The sequence below is a fragment of the Pipistrellus hanaki genome, assembly GCF_964339955.1.
Source record: "Pipistrellus hanaki genome assembly, chromosome: 2".
Classification (NCBI taxonomy): Eukaryota; Metazoa; Chordata; class Mammalia; order Chiroptera; family Vespertilionidae; genus Pipistrellus; species Pipistrellus hanaki.
The window spans coordinates 644347-662923 of NC_140504.1; the positions used below are offsets into that span (position 1 = coordinate 644347).

Sequence of the window (18577 nt, forward strand, 5' to 3'; positions counted from 1 at the left end):
CTCCCTTCCTCTCTGTAAAAAATCAATAAAATATACTTAAAAAATAATGTTATGCTGGGGTCACCACAGCGTGAGGAGCTGTATTAAAGGGTCGCGGCGTCGGGAAGGTTGAGAGCCGCTGCCCTCGGGCACTGTGCTCAGTGCAAGGACCAACCACTAGGGGCAGACACGCTGGACTCTGGCACAAACACCCAGGCGCTAGACACAGCAGGAAGCGGGAGGGGCGGCCAGGGCGAGGGGGGCCCATGGCGAATGGCCTTCAGTGAGTGCGGGAAGAGGAGAAAGTTCTGGAGACCTTGGGGGACTGTTTGGAACAATGTGAAGTGCTCCGTGTGCGTACCTATCGCCACGGAACTGTGGCTTCAAATGGCAGCCGCTGTTGTTACACACACACACACACACACACACACCCCACAATTCAGCACAGGAACTCCGGTAGCTGTTCAAGCAGGATGGGTCTAAGGATGAGGCTTTGGCTCCTGTCTTTTGATTTCTACATTTTCATTCAGGGAATCTCTCTTCTTAAAGAGACCTGCGGTATCGAACATGAAGGGGCCGTGGCTGGCGAGGGCCCACGGCTTCGGGGACAGCGGGTCCCGGGGCAGTGCCTCGCTGGGCGGGTGATCAGAGGAGAATCCAGTGGCGCTCGCGTTTCTGAAAGCCGCTGCCTTCAGCAGCAGCCGCAGCGCCAGGCTGGCCCCAGGGGTACCTGCCCATGGACGGACACACACACACACACACACACACACACACACACGGACACGCCCTGCACCGCAGGGGCTCCTGCCACGGACACAGACACGCCCTGCACCGCAGGGGTTCCCGCCCACGGACACAGACACGGCCTGCACCGCGGGCTGTGGCTGGAGACAGAGCTGAATTCTAGATTCGCTTCCCCACCAGCTCCCACAGACAAACTCTCGCAGGCTCCAGCCGCCCTGGCCCGGGGGAGGGACGCCTGCAGCACCCGGTGACAATACATCGAGGGGGACCCCTGCCCTCCAAACATCAGGAGTCTGGACACGCATGAGTGACAGCACACAGCCCACCACAGGGCGGGGTTAGTGATTGATGGGGGCTCGCCTCCATCCCCCCAGAGAACAGGACTCAGCGCGCCGCGGGCCTGCAGGCGCCTGGATGAGGGAGAAGCTGCTGGGTTCACACATTCACACACACACACACACACACACACAGCCTCCTGTCCGCCCCGCCCGCCCGCCCCTCACTGGGAAGAAACCCTCCTCGGAAAACTTTTCCCTAGGCTGGCTTTCACTCTGCCTGGAAAGGACTGAGAGCTGGTTAATTATCCAGCTGGACGTTTTTGCTTAAATTAGTTTAAGTTTCTGGGGGCTTTCTTTTTTAAAACTTTTTAAATTTATTTTTAATATGTTTTTATTTATTTGAAGGGGGAGGAGAGGGAGGGAGAGAAACGTTGATGAGAGAAACATGATTGGCTGCCTCCTATTGGGGGTTGAGCCTGCAACCCGGGCAAGTGCCCTGACCGGAACCGAACCTGCAACCCCTTGGCTCACAGGTCGATGCCCAACCACTGAGCCACACCAGCCGGGCCAGGGTTTTTCTCAAAGAGCTTGTTCTGGGATTCCAGAAAACCTGAGGCTCCAGCGCTCCGAGCTGTCAGTGGGGTTTATCCAGCTCTCCCTCTCTTTGTCTTGAGGAGTTTGGCTAAAGATGTAGCTACTGTTTCTCTTTTCAACTTTGTTTTCATTCTATTTTATTTCCATTTTGATTTGAACCATTTCTGTTTACTCCGAGTTAGTTGTGTTTGTTCTTTTCCTGGTCCCTTTGGGTGCAGTTATTTGGGGTTTTCTTGTTTCTTGAGGGAGGCCTGTGCGGCTATGAATTCCCCTCGTAGGACTGCTTTTGATGTAGCCCATACGTTTAGAAAAGTTGTGTTTTCGTTTTCCTTTCATTCAAGACTAGAGGCCCAATGCAAGAAAGGGGGGTCCCTCAGCCCAGCCTGCTCCCTCTCCAATAGGGGATCCCTTGGAGGATGTCTGACTCGTTAGGCCCAATCCCTGTGGTCGAAGATCCTCCTCACAATCTGGGGCTGCTGGCTCCTAACCACTCACCTGCCTGCCTGCCTGATCGCCCCTAACTGCCTCTGCCTACCTGCCTGATTGCCGCTAACCCCTCTGCCTACCTGCCTGATTGCCCCTACCTGCCCTCCCCCATCAGCCTGATCTCATCACCAACTGCTCTTCCTGCTGGCCTGATTTCCCCCTAACTGCCCTCCCCTACTGACCTGATCGCCCCTACCTGCCTTTGCCTGCCTGATCGCCCCTAACTGCCCTCCCCTGCTAGCCTGATCTCGCCCCCAGCTGCCCTTCCCCTGCTGGCCTAATTGCCCTCAAGTGCCCTCTCTGCCTCGGCCCCCACCACATTGGCTTTGTCCGAAGGGAGTCGGACATCCAAATGTCCAGTCGACCCAGTCTAATTAGCATATTACCATTTCAGTAGTTAGATTATATAAAATGGGATTGCTTAAATGGGGGGTGAAAAGCCTTTTTCAGCAGGAGATGCTCTTGAGACAAAAACACATAATCCCTATATCTGGACTGATAGCCAGCCATATACACTTACTGCCAAACCAGTCGTCAAAAAATTGAACCGCTTTCTTACACCTTACACCAAACAGCTGTTGCCCTTAAAACCCCTCCTCAGCCCCTGCCTTAGGTTCTGCCTTTGCAGTTCACCCAGATTAGATTCTGATTGGTCAGTTTCTATGCTAGTGTCAAAAGCTCCACCTTAGGAAGCCATTGGCTCCTTGCACTTCATCAGATTTGGTTCTGATTGGTTGGTTTCTATGCCAGTCAGCATCTCTGGGCCCATCAATGGGCCTGATCAGAGAGGCAGGGCTGATCAGCAGCCCCAGCCAAGGCCCAAGAGTGAGAGAGGCAAGTGCTGATCAACAGCTGCCACGCCGACTACAGATCAGACCCTGCTTCTCTCTCTAGGCCTCTCTCCAGGCCTGATCTGCAGCCCCCTCGACAGTCAGTGCTGGGTCCAGGCTCTGACTTCCTGTAGGTCAAGCCTTCCGTCATTTTTGATGTTACAGACCCTGGCTTTTTATATATTAGGATAGGTTTTTATTCCTCCTTGTACCCCTCGCTGTTCATACCATGTTGTACTCAGTCTCCTGTACTAGTAAGTGGAATTTCTGCTTTCCCCAGGATTCTTCCCATAGATTTCTAGCTTCATGCCATTGTGATCAGAGAAGATACTGGAGAGGAATTCAATTTTTTTTAAATATATTTTATTGATTTTTTTTACAGAGAGAAAGAGAGGGATAAAGAGTTAGAAACATGAATGAGAGAGAATCATTGATCAGCTGCCTCTTGCACAACCCCCACTGGAGATGTGCCCACAACCAAGGTACATGCCCTTGACCGGAATCGAACCTGGAACCCTTCAGTCCACAGGCCGACGCTCTATCCACTGAGCCAAACCAGTTTCGGCAGGAATTCAATCTTCTTGAACTTACTGAGGCTTGCTCTGTGGCCTCACATGTGATCTACCCTGAAGAATGGTCATGTGCACTTGAAAATAAAACGTATCCTGCAGTCCTGGGATGAATGTTTGCATCGATCTAAGCTAAGGTGACATTTACGGCCCTCATTCCCTCGTTAATCTGTCCGGACGATCCATGGGCTGATGTGTGGGGGGATTAAGGCCCCACGGTGACGGCACCGCGGGGGACGCCTCCCTTTCCCCCACGATGGAGCACTTTACACACCAGGCGCTCCGACGCTGGGTGCGGAGGCACGACGGCCGTGCGTCCTCGGACTGGCCCTGGGTAACGACGGCCTTCTGTGCCATTTCTTAGATCCTCCGTTTTAGTCTGCTTGACAGATGGAAGTGTCGCTGCCCAGCTTCCCTCCTGTTCCTGAGCGGCTGGTCCTCTCTGTCCCCTCACTGTCGGCTGTGTGTCCTGTACTAGGGATCGGGTCTCTGAGTAGCATAGCAGTTCTGTCCCTTCCTCACAGCCGCCCGTCCTGTTACTGCACATGTAACCACACTGCCGACGGCACACACTCCTCTTACTGCACGTTTAAGCACGAACACTTACAGTCACTGCCGATGGGCACACACTTGTTTCCACTGCGAAAGGCTGTTGGTGGATTCAGTCCTCCCGCTCCCGGCTTCTCCCCGTCTCCTCCCCACGGTTCACTGGCTTCCTCCATGTTTGTCTGGGTCTCTCTCTCTCTTCTCAGCAGGTTCCCAGTGTCTGGTTACCACAGGATCATGGTGCCATTCTTCACCCACAGCCCATCTCCGCTGACCGGGCTTCACGCTCACATACCCTCGAGGGGACGGTTTTCAAAGGCCCTCCAGGCTCGGTCACTGGTGTCGGCTTTAGATCCCGTGTTGTGTGTCTTACAACTCCCTGAGTTTAAGTTGAGTCTTGAACTGTTTCCTGCGACCTTCGTCGTAGCCTTTCAGATGTCTGACTCTCTGTACTTATTAAATACTAGAGGCCTGAATTAGTGCACAGGGGGAGGTAGGGGGTGAGGGTGGACACCCTCCCCCCACCTCACTTGAGAACAATCAGGCTGGGCCAGCCAGTGGGAGGGGACACAGAAGGTGGGAAGGCTGGCCCCACCTCCTGGTCAAACTCCCAGTCGAGGAAACATATGCATATTAGCTTTTTATTATAAAAATAATAGAGACTAGAGACCCAGTGCACGGCATTTGTGCATGGGGGGGGGGGGGGTGTCTCTCAGCCCAGCCTGCCTCCTCTCACAGTCCAGGAGCCCTCAGGGGTGGGAGGCGACCCAGTGATCAGGGGAAGGCGACGCCCCATCACACCTCTGCTGCTGCCACTGCCAGCAGCGCAGGCCTCGGCCAGCCCTGGTTACCTACACCTCTTCAGGCTGGCTCTGAGCAGCTAGGGCTGAGGGGACTGGGTGCTGCCATCTTGTGGCTGTGGGTGCTGCCATCTTTGAAGGTGGGGCAGTCAATTAGCATATTCCCTCTTTATTAGCTGTAGGTGCCGCCATTTTGTGAGGGTGTGATTGTCAATTAGCATATTCTGTCTTTATTGGATAAGATGTGGACTTACTTCTTATTTCTTTTTTCTGGTCACAGCCTTTCGTTTTCTGCTTAACATTTCCCATCAAGCTGGCTTCACGATGATAAACTCCTTTAGTTTTTGCTCGTCCTCACCCCCTCCCGTCCTCACAAGGAGAAGGGACCTCAAGGTCACCACGGCCCACCCCACAGGGAGTCCCCCCACCTGCCATCTCCATCCACACCCTCCTGAGAGGCGGTCCCGTCTCCCAGGAGTTAATCTCTGACCAAGCCCTTCATCCTCCTTCAGACACACACCCTCCTCCGACAAGGCTGCCTTTGTGCCCAATCGAATCCAGTCTGTGCACTGGTGCCGACCACCGGAGATGGGGCACCCCCACGGGGAACACTGAGCATCCCCGTGCCCAGCGAGGCAGGTGAGGCCCAGGATTCAAACACCAGCAGGCCCTCGCCCACAGAGGCGCAGGGACGGCGTGGGCATCTCCCGGAGCTGGTGGGGCATCCCGCGCCCAGCACCCCCTTCTGGGAACAGGAAGGCATCAGTCACGGGAAGTTAGTCGCTAGATGTTCACAACCAGGAGAGCAGGGAGCGGCCGCCGGTCCTCAGAGCGCGGCCCCACTGAGGGGAGAGAACGCAGGCAGACACACGTGAGCGCCATAACCCCTCGCGGGGGCTGGTTCCAGGACAGGAGTCCAGAGCAGGCGAGCAGGGTCCGGTTCCAGGTGCTGACACGTGACTGAACCCGAGTGCTTCGGAGCAGGCCGCTGTGCACAGCTCTCTCCATCCCTAACGGTGAATTCCCGCCACAAACGGATTTCCTTCCAGCCTAGAGGACCGTGGGTCCGGCCCGGCTGGCGGGGCTCAGTGGATGAGTGTGGACCTATCAACCAAGAGGTCCCTGGTTTGATTCCCGGTCAGGGCACATGCCCAGGTTGTGGGCTCCATCCCCAGTGGGGAGTGTGCAGGAGGCAGCCAATGCTGAGTGATTCTCTCTCATCACTGATGTTTCTCTCTCTCTCTCCCCCTTCCTCTCTGATATCAATACAAACATTTAAAAAAGGACTGTGGGTCAAGACCACCCCCCAGTTCAGGCCGGAAGGAAGTAGCAGGCCACCCCTGCAGCACACACCTCACCCCGAAATAGCTCCCCCACCTGCAGGGGACAGCACTGGGAGCAGCCAGCCCAGGTGGGTTATAAGCTTCGGGTCCAGAGCCTCCAACCCAACACCTTCCCTCCCCCACGTCTGGGGAGTGTCCCTCCCCTCCACCAGGCACATGTCCACTGGAGGCCGGCCACGGGGGCTCAGGCCCGGCCAAGCCTCTCACGGGAAGTGGAGCCTCCGTGGCCGGTCGGTTTCCTGGCTCCACTGGCCCTCGAGCGGCACGGCCTGCCCCTCTGCTCACCGGAAGGCCCCTCTGCTCCTGTGACCCCTCCCCGGCAATTCCCTCCCCCTCGTCCCAGGCCAGGCGGTGACCTGGCCTTCACACACCACCTCGGACTAAGTCAGAGCTGGGGCCCGACACCCGTCTCTCCCGTTCCGGCCTGGGGTCACTGTCTCCCAGGGCGGCCTCACGGGGGTCCTGGCTGGCCTCCCACGGAAGAGGTTTGAAGGCACCACACTCACTTCACAGACACTGTCGCTGTCCCAGCTGCCAGTCACCTCCCTGCACAGTGCTCTGGGCTCTCCCCCTCCCCAATCTCACGGCTCCATTTCACAGAGAGAAAAGCTGAGGCTGAGGCGGTATGCATCGTGGCCACGATTGCCCGGAGATTCAAAGAGGGGCCCATCCAGCCCCACCCCCTGCCCCTCGCTCTCCAGCAACCCTGTGGCCATCAGGACAGCGTGTCCTCGCCGGTGGAGGGGGAACCGGTGAGGGGGAGCCAGTGTGTGCGGAGGGATGTGCTGGGTGGGGGGGAGCTCCCAGGAGGACACCCACATCCATGGGCTGTGGGGCGGCCAGAGCCGGCAGCAGGCGGGAGCTCACACCTGGCAGGAGGCTCTGCACTGAGCGGGCAGCTGGCCCACCAGCTGGCCAGCCTCCAGCACCGGACCCGGCGCCCTCAGTCCAGAGCCAAGAGCTGGCAACAGCCGGGCTGGTGCGTTCAGAGGGCGCCTCCCTGCTGTCTGCTCCCCTGCAGGCCAGCCCACGCTGTCTCTCCTAACCAAGGTCGGGGTTCAAGAACAGCCCCCCACCCCCCCGACTACTGGGGACAAGGCGCAGGACTCCCCTGGCTCCGAGTCCATGGCAGCGGGACTGCCCGCTGTGGGGTGCCCGCTCCCGGCTCAGCCCCCAGATGGCAGTGAGTCTCCCCGGAAGCTCACCTCCCGGCGCCTGGCCCACCAGCAGCTGTATTCCCAGCATCCTGTGCGCGTCACCCAGAACCGCTCGCCCGCGGACGGCCTGGCCAGGGGCATCCCAGGAGAGCCAGGCCGCACTGCCTGGGTGGTGCTGCCAGCTCCCTGGCTGGCCCGGTCCACGGCGGTCTGTGCTGAGCGGCCCTGGGTCCCGCGAGGCCTCCCCCCGGGCTGCATGGGGGGGAGAGGGAGGGCGGCTGCCCAGACGCAGAGGGGCTCAGAGTGAAAGACGGGGTCACGCAGGTGAGGAAGGCCCTGCACGTCCTCTCTGCTCCCCCTTCACCTCCAAACATCCCCCCTCACCCCGTTTCCTAATGACCACGAGGAAGGAGCAGACATGCCCGCAGAGAGAGGGTCCGTGACCAAGTCACCTCAACACCAGTCACAACAGCCCATGCTCTTTACATGTAACGACGACCCCTCAGCCCTGGCCGGTGGGTCAGTGGTTAGAGCATTGGCCCAAGGACTGAAGGGTCGTGGGTTTGATACCTGGTCAAGGGCGTGTTCCTCCGTTTCAGGTTTAACCTCCCCCTCTCCCAATCAATCAATGTGTCTCCCTCACATCTATGTTCATCTGTCCCTTTCCCTCCCTCCCTTCCATTCTCAAACAAATCAACGGAAAAACATCCTCAGGTGAGGATACACACAAAAAAACAGCCCAGCCCTGGCTAGTGTTGTTTGTGGATAGAGCATCAGCCTGTGGACCAAAGGGCCCCGGGTTCAATTCCAGGCAAGTGCACATGCCTGGGTTGTAGCTCAATCTCCAGTGGGGGGCATGCAGGAAGCAGCAGAACAATGATTCTCTCATATCATGGATGTTTCTATCTCTCCCTCTCCCTTCCTCTCTGAAATCAATAAAAATACTAAATAACTTCATTTAAAAAAAATTTTTTTAAATCAGCCCAGCCAGAGTGGCTCAGTGGCTGAGCGTCAACCTAGGAACCAGGAGGTCAGAGTTTGATTCCCGGTCAGGGGACAAGCCCAGGTTTCGGGTTCCATCCCCAGTGTGGGGCGTGCAGGAGGCAGCCGATTCATGGTTCTCTTTCATCATGGATATTCCCTCTCCCTCTCCCTTCCTCTCTGAAATCAATAAAAAAAATTTAAATGAAAGAAACACGAGGTCACCAGACAGAGCGGTGCCTGGAGCCCAGTGCCTGGAGCCCGGCGGGACCTCTCCTTCGGGAAGGCATGAGGGAGGGAGGCAGCGGCCCCATCGCCAAGTGCAGTTCCATCCCCACTCAGGGCACGTGCAGGAATCAACATGCAAATGACATGCAAATGCATTAACAAGTGGAACAACAATCTCTCTCCCCCTCTCTCTCAGATCAATGTTAAGAAAACAGAACTCAAAGCTGTCTGCGAGGGTGACTGCACCTCCCCACTCTGAGGAGCCCGTTCCCCGGGCCTGCTGTCCATCCGGCAGGCCGGCTCCGCTGGTGACCCTTCACCCCATGCCCTGGGGGCTAGAGGCTCGGTGCCTGAGTAAGGGGAGGCAAAAAAATATCAATGTTCCTTTCTCTCCCTTTTTCCTCTCTCTAACAAAAAGAAAATCAACAGCCCTAACCGGTGTGGCTCAGTGGATAGAGTGTCGGCCTGCGGACTGAAGGGTCCCAGGTTCAATTCCGGGCAAGGGCATGTACCTTGGTTGCGGGCACATCCCAGGTGGGGGGTGTGCAGGAGGCAGCTGATCTCTGTAAAAAATCAATAAAACATATATTTTTTTTAATCAACAGACATATTTAAAAAAAAAAAAGAGAGAGAGAGAGAGAGAGAGAGAGAGAAGAGGCCATTCGCTTGGACCTCTGTCCTTGGCCAGAAGACCCGAATACTAACCGGAAATTGTACACATCAAGTGCACGGGCCTGACCCCGGAAACAGGCCATTTGGGGGCTTACGGGGAAGCGGCTGGACCTGCACAGCCCCATGCGCTTTTGCTTTCAGGGCTGAGGGGCCAGCCAGGCTGCCGGCAGGTCAATCCCACATGAAGTCATTAGCTGGGGAGGGGAGGGGGGGGGACCACAGGTAAACTGTGTGAGTCCGTTTTTAAATCATTAGGTCCTGACAGTGTTTAGTTCAGGGGGAAAAATAGTTACGGGGTTTTAATTTCTTTAATTACAACAAAATGTTAAAGTTCAATTGATATAATTGCAGAACTGAAATGTTAATTTCTAATCGCAGGGACTTCGTCATTCTTCATTATTCTAGCAATCATAACACGTTTCTAAAATGTCACAGGAGATCTTGTACTGAAATGGAAGCAGTTTCAGAAAAATAAAATTTTAATCCTCACCCAAGGATGTTTTATTTAAATCAATTGAGATGGAGAGAAACATGGACTGGCTGCCTGCAGCATGCACCCCACCAGGGTGAGAACCGGCCCCTTTTAGTGTAAGGACACATTCCATCCACTGAGCCACCCAGCCACAGCTGCTGGCTCCTGGCTGCTGGCTCCTGGCTCCTGGTTCGACGCTCAACCGCTGAGCCACACAGGCCAGGCTCTGTAAATGTCTTTCTAAAATATATTTGTATTGATTTCAGAGAGGGAGAGAAAAACATCAATGATGAGAGAGAATCACTGATTGGCTGCCTCCTGCACGCCCCACAGTGGGGATAGTGCCGTGACTGGGAATCAAACGCTGACCTCCTGGTTCATAGCTCAATGCTCCACCCTGAGACCCGCCGGCCGGGCCCTATAAGTATTTTTAATGCTCAATAAACTGCTTAAGAGGCGTGACGTCACCATCATTCTGCAAGTGTTCTTCCTCCCGAAGTGGCCCAGCAGCGCTGAGGGCTGCGCCCGCCAGGGATGGTGAGGTCGTGAGGACAGGCCGGGTGTCGCTGCTCAAGCACCCGGATGATTAACCATCCCTGAAACCCGCCCCGAAAAGGACACTTCCTGCAGCGGAATGATAACCTCACTTCCCAGTCACCGCAGTCCCCAGCACCTCCGGGGCTCTGACCTGCTCTGCTCACTCTAAACAGCCTCCGAGGAAGGAGGGCAGCAGGGGGCCTTGACCGTGTGGCTCAGTGGATAGGGAATCGGCCTGCAGAATGAAGGGTCCCAGGTTCCATCCCAGGCAAGGGCATGTTTCTTGGTTGCGGGCACATCCCCTGGGGGGGGGGGGGGGCGGTTTGCAGGAGGCAGCTGATGGATGTTTCTCTCTCATTGATGTTTCTGACTCTCTATCCTCTCCCTTCTTCTCTGTAAAAGATCAATAAAATATATTTTTTTAAAAGGCCTCCCACAGGGTCTAGCCTGTGGGTGTGGTCTGCGCCCTCAGCATCACTGCCCTCGGGCCCGGCCCTCTGGGGCCTGGGGCCGTCTGCTCTGTGCTGGGTGACAGCCACGTCCCAGCCTCACCAACCAGGTGCCAGGTGTGTCCTTGTACCTAACAGATGCCAGCAGACATCCCAGGTGGCAACCAAAACGCCTCCCGTCCCTGCCAACGTCCCGGCCAGGAAGCTGCCGCCGGCGAGGAGCCTGTGTCCTAATTTAACACAGAAATGTCACCAGCAGAAAGCCGACACCCAGCCGCCGGCACCAACACGGCCGCTTCCCAATGCCGCCCGGGCCCTTGGCGGAGCTGACCGAGGACTGCCGGCCCCTCACCCGCCTTAAGGACACGGGCATGGCTCCGCCTTTTGTGTGAAATCGGCTTAAAACAGCACGTGTGGCCCAGCTGGTGCGCTCAGGGGACAGAGCATCGGCCGCAGAGGGAAGGCCAAGGGGGTTGCGGGCTGGATCCCCAGTGGGGGCGTGCAGGAGGCAGCCGGTCAGTGCTTCTCTCTTATTACAGATATTTCTCTCTCTCTCCCTTCCTCTCTGAAATCAATAAAAAAAAAAATTTTTAAAAGACCGAAGAATAACCAATGTATGAGCTGTAAATATCATCATCAGAAGCTGGAGAAGGAGGGAGGGAGGTGAGGGCAGTCAACAAGCTGAACTACCATTTATTGCAGCAGGAGGTCGGCCCCAAGTGGCCTGGCATCTCAGCTTTCCAGAAGGGATGATTCAAACCACAGGGACCAGCGAGGTCCCCGGAGCGGGCAGTGGCCGGCCGTGGTGGGCAGTGGCGGGGCTGTGGCCGGACAGACTCCTGCTGCCCTGACCCGCTCTCTGTTCTGCATGTGCCAGCATGCGTGCGTTACTGCTGTGCACATGCTTTTTTTTTTTTTTTTAATATATTTTATTAGCCAAAACCGGTTTAGCTCAGAGGATAGAGCATCAGCCTGCAGACTGAAGGGTCCTGGGTTCGATTCCAGTCAGGGGCATGTACCTTGGTTGCAGGCACATCCCCAGTAGGGGGTGTGCAAGAGGCAGTTGATTGATGAGTCTCTCTCATCGATGTTTCTAACTCTCTATCCTCTCTCTTCCTCTCTGTAAAAAGTCAATAAAATATATTTTAAATATATATATATATATATATATTATTGGCCCCGAGAACGGGCTGAAGGCAGCCAGTCAATGCTTCTCTGAAGGGCCTTCCTATTCCGCTGGTTCTGCTGGGGTTCAAACTGCCAGGCTTCCTCCCGCACCTGTGCGGAGGGTGTCTTTCTGTCCCTCTCCGGAGAGAAACTTTGTAGCAGCCGGAGGGAGGGGACGGAGGGAGGGGACGGCCTTGGCAGGCAGAGCCCGAGTACGGGCTGAAGGCCGCCTCCTGCGGGCGGGCGCTCTGAATCACCCCTCTGTTCAGCACCCTGAGCGCCCCGGGGCCCCCTCCATCACCGGGCAGGGGCCCCGCTGGCAGGAAACAGCCTCTGGGGGGACCTCCTCCCTGACACAGAGCACCCAGGTCTGGAAGAATCGCCCACAGCACCGCAGGCTCCCAGGCTCGGGGTCCCCCTCCCGGGCCTTCATGAAGTTCTTCGTGAGCCGAGGCCAGGGGACAGGCAGAGCGTGGAGGGGTGGGAGGGGGGCGGGCGGAGTGGGCAGGGGGGAGGGGGAGGGAGCAGCGCCTCGCAGGAATATCTCCTTACACCAGCGCATGGTTCCATCCTCGAAACACCCTGTTCCCGGCTGCGTGCGCCTTGCCCTGGGGCCTCCTCCTGTCACATAAAAGCCGTGGCAGGCCGGGAGGACAGACCTCGCTCTGGAGCGCAGGGTTGCTAAGTACACAGAGCGGCTGTTAGACGTGGCGAGGTCTGAGGTCTGGAACTGTGAACAGCATCACAACCTGGCTGGGGCCGGGCAAACCAGCTCGTTCTGGCCCTGCACGGCGGGAAGGAGCCAGACCTCAGAAACATGCTCTACCTGCGGGTTAATCCGGGAAGAAAACGTGTGAGCACTCCCACACACGCCCACACGCCCACACGCCGGGGGAACGTTTTACATACGGAGCCCAAATGGCTGGAGACAAGCCGGGCCCTCCGGGGTGCGGGAATCCCATCGGTTCGGAACTCCCACAGGAACCAATCCCGCCCCTTACCTCACCTCTGCCTCCCACCTCACCGCCGCCTCCTCTGGTCATCACTGCCTTTAGGCAGGCCTTCCCTGCGGTTCCTGCGCTCCTCGCTCTGAGCAGGAAAGCAGGCTGAGCTCGCACTGCTCACCGCCATCTCACAAAACATCCCCTCAGGCAGAGCTCTGGGCCAGGCGGAGGCCCTGGCCACCCCTCCCAGGGTTTGGCTCAGCGGGCGGCACTGCAGGAATTTGGGGGGGGGGGGGGGGACAGGACCCGACCTGGCTGCCAGTCCTTCCAGGTCCACAGGGGAGGGCGGTTGGGGACGGGCAGGAAGCCTCTGTTCCTCTTCCGATGGGCCTCGGAGTGGAGTCCAACTGTCACTCCTTCCAAGTCTAGGCCCCCTGCCTCCTTCCCCACAGCACAGCCTCCTTCCCCCCTCAGGGCCGGGCCCAGAACAAGTGCAGGAACTGGAGCTGATGCCCAGGTGGAGGCAGGTCTGGGAACGCAGGGGCAGACAGGGGCCAGGGCCCTCGCCCACTGTGTGTGTGTGTGTGTGTGTGCGTGTGTGTGTGAGTGTGTGTGTGTGTGTGTGTGTGTGTGTGAGTGTGTGTGTGTGTGTGTGTGAGTGTGTGTGTGTGTGTGTGAGTGTGTGTGTGTGTGTGTGTGTGTGAGAGAGTGTGTGTGTGTGTGTGTGTGTGTGAGTGTGTGTGTGTGTGTGTCTGTGTGTCTGTGTGTGCCTGTGTGTGTCTGTGTGTGTTTTGGTCTGCAATCACAGGATGTGTTACGGACCCAGCGGTCAGGAGGTGTTGAAACAGGAGTTTTCCCCGGAGGCGAGCGGAGATGGCCGGATTGAGCCTCCTCTCCGATGGCGGTTAAGGAGTTCCCTCTTTGCTTTTCCTGTGGGGAAGGCCTTCTCTCAGCCTGAAGACAGTCAGCTGGCGGGGCAGGCGCAGGGGAAAAGCAAGTCTGAACAGGGGCAGGCGGCAGGGGCAGACACCCGGAAAAGCTGCACCCAGAAACCAGTTCTCCTCTCCCGCCTCCCGTTCCTCAGCAGCGGCCTCGGAGGCGCTGTCCCGCCATGCCTGAGCATTACTTAGCAACGCAGGTTCAACGCGCCCAGGCGACCTCCGACCTCTGACCTCCGAGGAGCAGGGGCACTCACTGGGTGCAAAGAGCATATTCCAGAAGCCAGCACCCCCAGCTCCCGCTCCGGCGGCTCTGATCCCACTTCCGCCAGGAAGTGCTCCCTCCCCGCCTCCAGGTGTCTCTTTGTTCAAACCTCCCTCCGTCCAGGCCTCAGGCACCGGGCGCGGCTGCCATTGGCTCCCGGAGCTGCTTCCACCTGGACAGGCCCGCCCACCAGGCCTGGCCGCAGCGGGGCCAGAAGGGAGGAGGAAGGAGGAGAAACAACCGGGGCCAGAGGGAGTCAAGGGGCAGACGGAGCTGCCATTAGGCTGGCACAGGGTGGGCACACGGTTAAACCTGAGGCCCGCGAGGCAGCCTGTCAGCGGAAGCGGCACGGGCGGGGGGGCTCGGCGAACGGCTGTCCTCAGTGAGAGTCCCTCTAGCCCCGGGGGTGGCTCCGTGGCTGAGCGTGGACCTAGGAACCAGGAGGTCAGGGCACAGGCCCAGACTGTGGCTCCATCCCCAGCGTGGGGCGTGCGGGAGGCAGCCAATCCCTGACTCTCTCTCATCATGGATGTTTCTTTCTTTCTCCCTCTCCCTTCCTCTCTGAGATTGATAAATTAATCTGAGTCCCTCCAGCAGGAAAGCTTCGGTATTTATTCCGAGACCCATCCTTGGCAGGCGCTGTCCTCGGCAGATTAGCAGCCGTCCTCACCCTCCCCACCCGGCACACACCGGCACCGGCACACGCTGATGGAGCTGCGGCTCCGCAGGCTGAAGCGGAGGGCGGGCAGCGGGAGGGGCCGGGGTCACAGGGATGGAGCCCGGGCGGGTCAGACCTCGGCGCCCAGGTCCCCAGCCTCCAGCCAGCCCGGTCCAAGCACACCAGGACCGGCCGCTCTGGCACCGCGGGCGCGGGCCCCACGGCGGCCGGCGGCAGGGTCTGGCCGGCGTCCCGGAGGCTCCCGCGTCCTGCAAGCCCCGGCGGCCGGCACACGGCGCAGGCGGCTCGGCGCGGCGCGGGCAGGTCCGGGGCCGCGGAGGAAAGCGCCCGGGAGGTGGGGAGCGCGGCTCGGGCATCGCTCCGACGGCCGCACCGGCCACCCACCCATGGGAGAGGGACCGGCCGGGCACCCATGGGAGAGGGACCGGCCCGGGCGCAAGGACCACCGGAGGGAGGGCGCCGCGGGGACCGGAGGGAGGGAGGGCTGCGGGGCGCCTTTCCCTCGGCATCTCCCCGGAGGCAGGGGCGGGGGCGTCACCGGGCCGCGCGCACCCACCCCCCGGGCTCGGAGGGCGCGCGGCGCTGGCCCCGTGGCGCGGTCCGTACACAAAGCGGCCCCCGCGGGCCCGGCCGGGCGCGGAGCGGCGGGGGGCGGCGGCATCCCGGCGGCCGCGCCTGCGATCGCGCGTGGAGCCCGCCTCCCGCCCGGGACCCGGGCCCCGGGACCCGCGCCGGGCCGGTCATTGTCCGCCCGCCCGCAGGCGGCTCGGGGCCCCTCCCGGCCCGGCCCGGGCCCCGGCCCCGCGCGCCGACCCCGCTCCGCCCCCCGCGTGTCCGACCGCCGCGGTGAGCGCCCCGGCGGCGCCCGCGAACCCCGGGCCCGGGGCGCCCGGGTCGGAGACAGACACCAACGGCCGCGCGCGCACAGGCGCTCCCGCCCCGAAGTTGACGAAAACCGGCCGACAGACACCCCGAGCCGCCGCCGCCGCGGTCCGCGCTGACCTCCCGCCGCCGGGGACCGGCCGCCGTCGCCCGGACACGGTCACTCCCACTCGGCGCGGCCACCTGGGCGCCGCGGCCGCGTCCCGCTCCGAGCGGCCCGAGCCCCCGAGACGCCTCCCGCCTCCCGAGCGTGCGGGCGCGGACACAATGCGAGCCGAGCGCAAGCGGGGGGAGCTAGGACCCGCCGGAACCCGGGGTGCGGGAGACGCGGTCGGGACGTGCCCGGAGCAGCGCGGTGGCCCGGGCATCCCCTCAGCCGCCCCCGGGGTGGCTCCGGCCCGCCGGCCCGCGCGCCCGGCCCGCGGTACTCACTCGCGACGCTCGTCACGGAGGTCGGCGACGGGGACCGCGCCGCGCGGGGACGCGGGGATCCCGGGGCTGCGGGGACCGAGGCGACCCCGGCTCTGCAGAGACGCGCGCCCGACGGCGGCGGCGCTGCTCCGCCCGGCGCGCGCGGCTCCAGCGGGCGGACCAATGGGAGCTGCCAGGCCGCTTCCGTGGGCGGTCCTGGGGGCGGGGCCGGGGGAGCGCGTGGGAAACCGGGCTCCGATTGGTTCGCCTGACCATCGCTCCGCCTCCGGCCGGCCAATCGGCGACGGGTGACCCGGGAGCGGGGCGTTCGGAGTTGGGCTGAGGCAGACCGCGGGCGCACGCTGGCGGCGCGGCTGCCTCCCGGCCCCGCGAGGCGGGAGGTGAGCGGGCCGCGCGCCCGGGGCTGCCTGCCCTCGCGGCTCGGGCGGCGCGGCGTGCGGGCCGCTGCGCTGGCCCCGGAGGCCCGGCCGGCGGGGGGCGGCCACGGCGCCCCTAACAAAGCGGCTGGGGGCGGGCCGAGCGGCCTCCGCCGCCTCCCGCCATTGGCCCGCGCAGCTGCCACTCAGCCCCCGCGGCGCCCGCCTATGAGGCGCGCGGAGGGGCTGCGCTGGGCGCGCGCGCGGTCGGCGGCGGCGGGATTGGCCGGCGGTACCGGCTCCCCGGCCTCCGCGGCCCGGACCCGAGCGGGGAGCCGGGGTGACGGCACTCTTCACGGGAGGAAGCCGGCCGCTGCCTCCGGGATGGCGGGTGTGTGGGCGCCAGCCGGGCTGCGGGGAGGGCACGGCGGCCGGAGCCCACCCCCGCCGCGGGCTCACCTGCCCGCGGACGTGGCCGCGGCGGGGGGCTCGGGCCTCGCGTTCGCCTCCGGGCGGAGCGGCGGCCGTTTGCCCCGTGAGATCGCGGGGCGCGGGGCCCCGGCGCTGGTGCAGGGATTCCAGGGAAGCCCCTCGCCTCCGCCCCTTCGGGAGGAACGGCCTGCGGGGGGTGGGGGGGTCACCCCGGTGGAGGCCGAAGCGCGGGCGGTCCGGTGGGGAGGGAACCGCTGAGCACGAGCCTGTCCTGCAGGTGAATCCCAACGGTCTCCCCCCTGCTGTCTCCGGCCCCCCAGGCCAGCCCCCCTCCCCCCCTCCATCCGTGTCCCCCACCCCGGCCTCTGCTCCCGGAGTCCAGTCTGCATTTTGCAGAATCATCCTGCTACACAGAACAGTCGTTTGCTCTCCCGCCTTGGTCTCTTCCCTCCGCCCGAACACACACACACACACACACACACCCCCATTCCTGGGGCCCGGTGCACGGTCAGGTTTCGCTCTGGGCATTTCCTGAGCTACACGGTGCACCAGCCTGTGGCTCCTGGGAGCTCCCCGTGTCCCGTCAGGGCCAGGGACCCACACCCCACCCACCCCGGTGTCACAGGAGCAGAAACTGCCTGATGCCTCCTGGGTCCAGGCCCTCCGCCGCCCCTCCGCCCTGCTCTAGGCTGCAGCCGAGGGCCTCACACGGGGCTTGGCCTCAGAAACAGAACCCGCGGGTCACAGAGCAGCTCGGAGGCGAGAGCTCTGAGCATGGCCAAGTACTTAAAACATGTGTGACTGGAGGAAAAACAGAAACGCGTGGGTCCATGGAACAGACTGACAGCTGTCAGGGGGAGGGAGGAGGGGAGCGAGGAGAGAAGGTGAAGGGATCAGCCCAAGAACAGACTTGCATAATCCACAGACAGACAACTGGTGATGGGCCCAGCCGGCATGGCCCAACCTATGAGCCAGGAGGTCAGGGTTCCATTCCCGGTCAGGGCACTTGCCCAGGTTACAGGCTCCATCCCCAGTAGGAGACGTGCAGGAGGCAGACAATCAGTGATTCTCTCTCATCATTGATGTTTCTCTCCCTCCCTCTCCCTCTCTGAGATTTAAAAATAAACTTTATATATATTAAAAAGACAGGAACATAACTGTAGTAACATAATGTAGTAACATTAAATAGCATTTGTTATGTAAACATCAGCTGGGCCCTGAGGCAGGTCCTGGAAGTGAGCGCAGAGCAGTGCTCTGGACCCACACCGTCCACGTGTGACTGCTGACCCCCCAGAACTTGCCTGTCGCCTGCCTCTGCCTGTAGGCCTCACCGAGGCGAGCACACTCTGCATGCTGTATGCATTGTAAACTGGGTTCTTACAGGAAGTAAGCTGGAGAAAAACGGATTAAGAAAACCATAAGGAAGAGGAAGTCCATTTACTGCAGATATTTATCGGAAAGGAAAATCCGAGGATAAGCAGACCCACGAGTTGTCCGAGGGTCTGCCGGGCTGGGTCCCTGCCTCCCTCAGCACGGCGGCAGGCCCTTCGGTGAGGCCGGCACGGGGTTGTGTTGACCGCAGAGCTGGACCTGGGTCCTCAGTTCTGCTTCGCAGGAGCAGAGAGCCGGCTGGGCTGAGTGGACTCGGCCCCAGGAAGGAGGAAAACGTTCCCCTTTCGACAGCGGCAGCCCGGACGGACCAGAGAGCGTGACGCCCAGTGGACAAGCCAGTCGGAGGAAGACAAGTACCAGTGATCTCACTCGCATGCGGAATCTAATGAACTGAACTAACAAGCGAGAGAGACAGACTCAGATCA

At 60.5% G+C, this 18577-nt stretch overlaps 1 protein-coding gene across 1 annotated transcript in view; it reads right to left on the reverse strand.

The window, feature by feature from the left end:
* Positions 1–16229, reverse strand: part of TIAM1 (TIAM Rac1 associated GEF 1) — a 131829-nt gene extending 115600 nt beyond the window's left edge. Inside the window, exon 1 of the mRNA XM_084873529.1 lies at positions 15973–16229. The gene's annotated coding sequence lies outside the window, so the exon portion shown is untranslated. The remainder of the gene's footprint in view (positions 1–15972) is intronic.
* Between the last annotated feature and the right edge of the window lie 2348 nt (positions 16230–18577).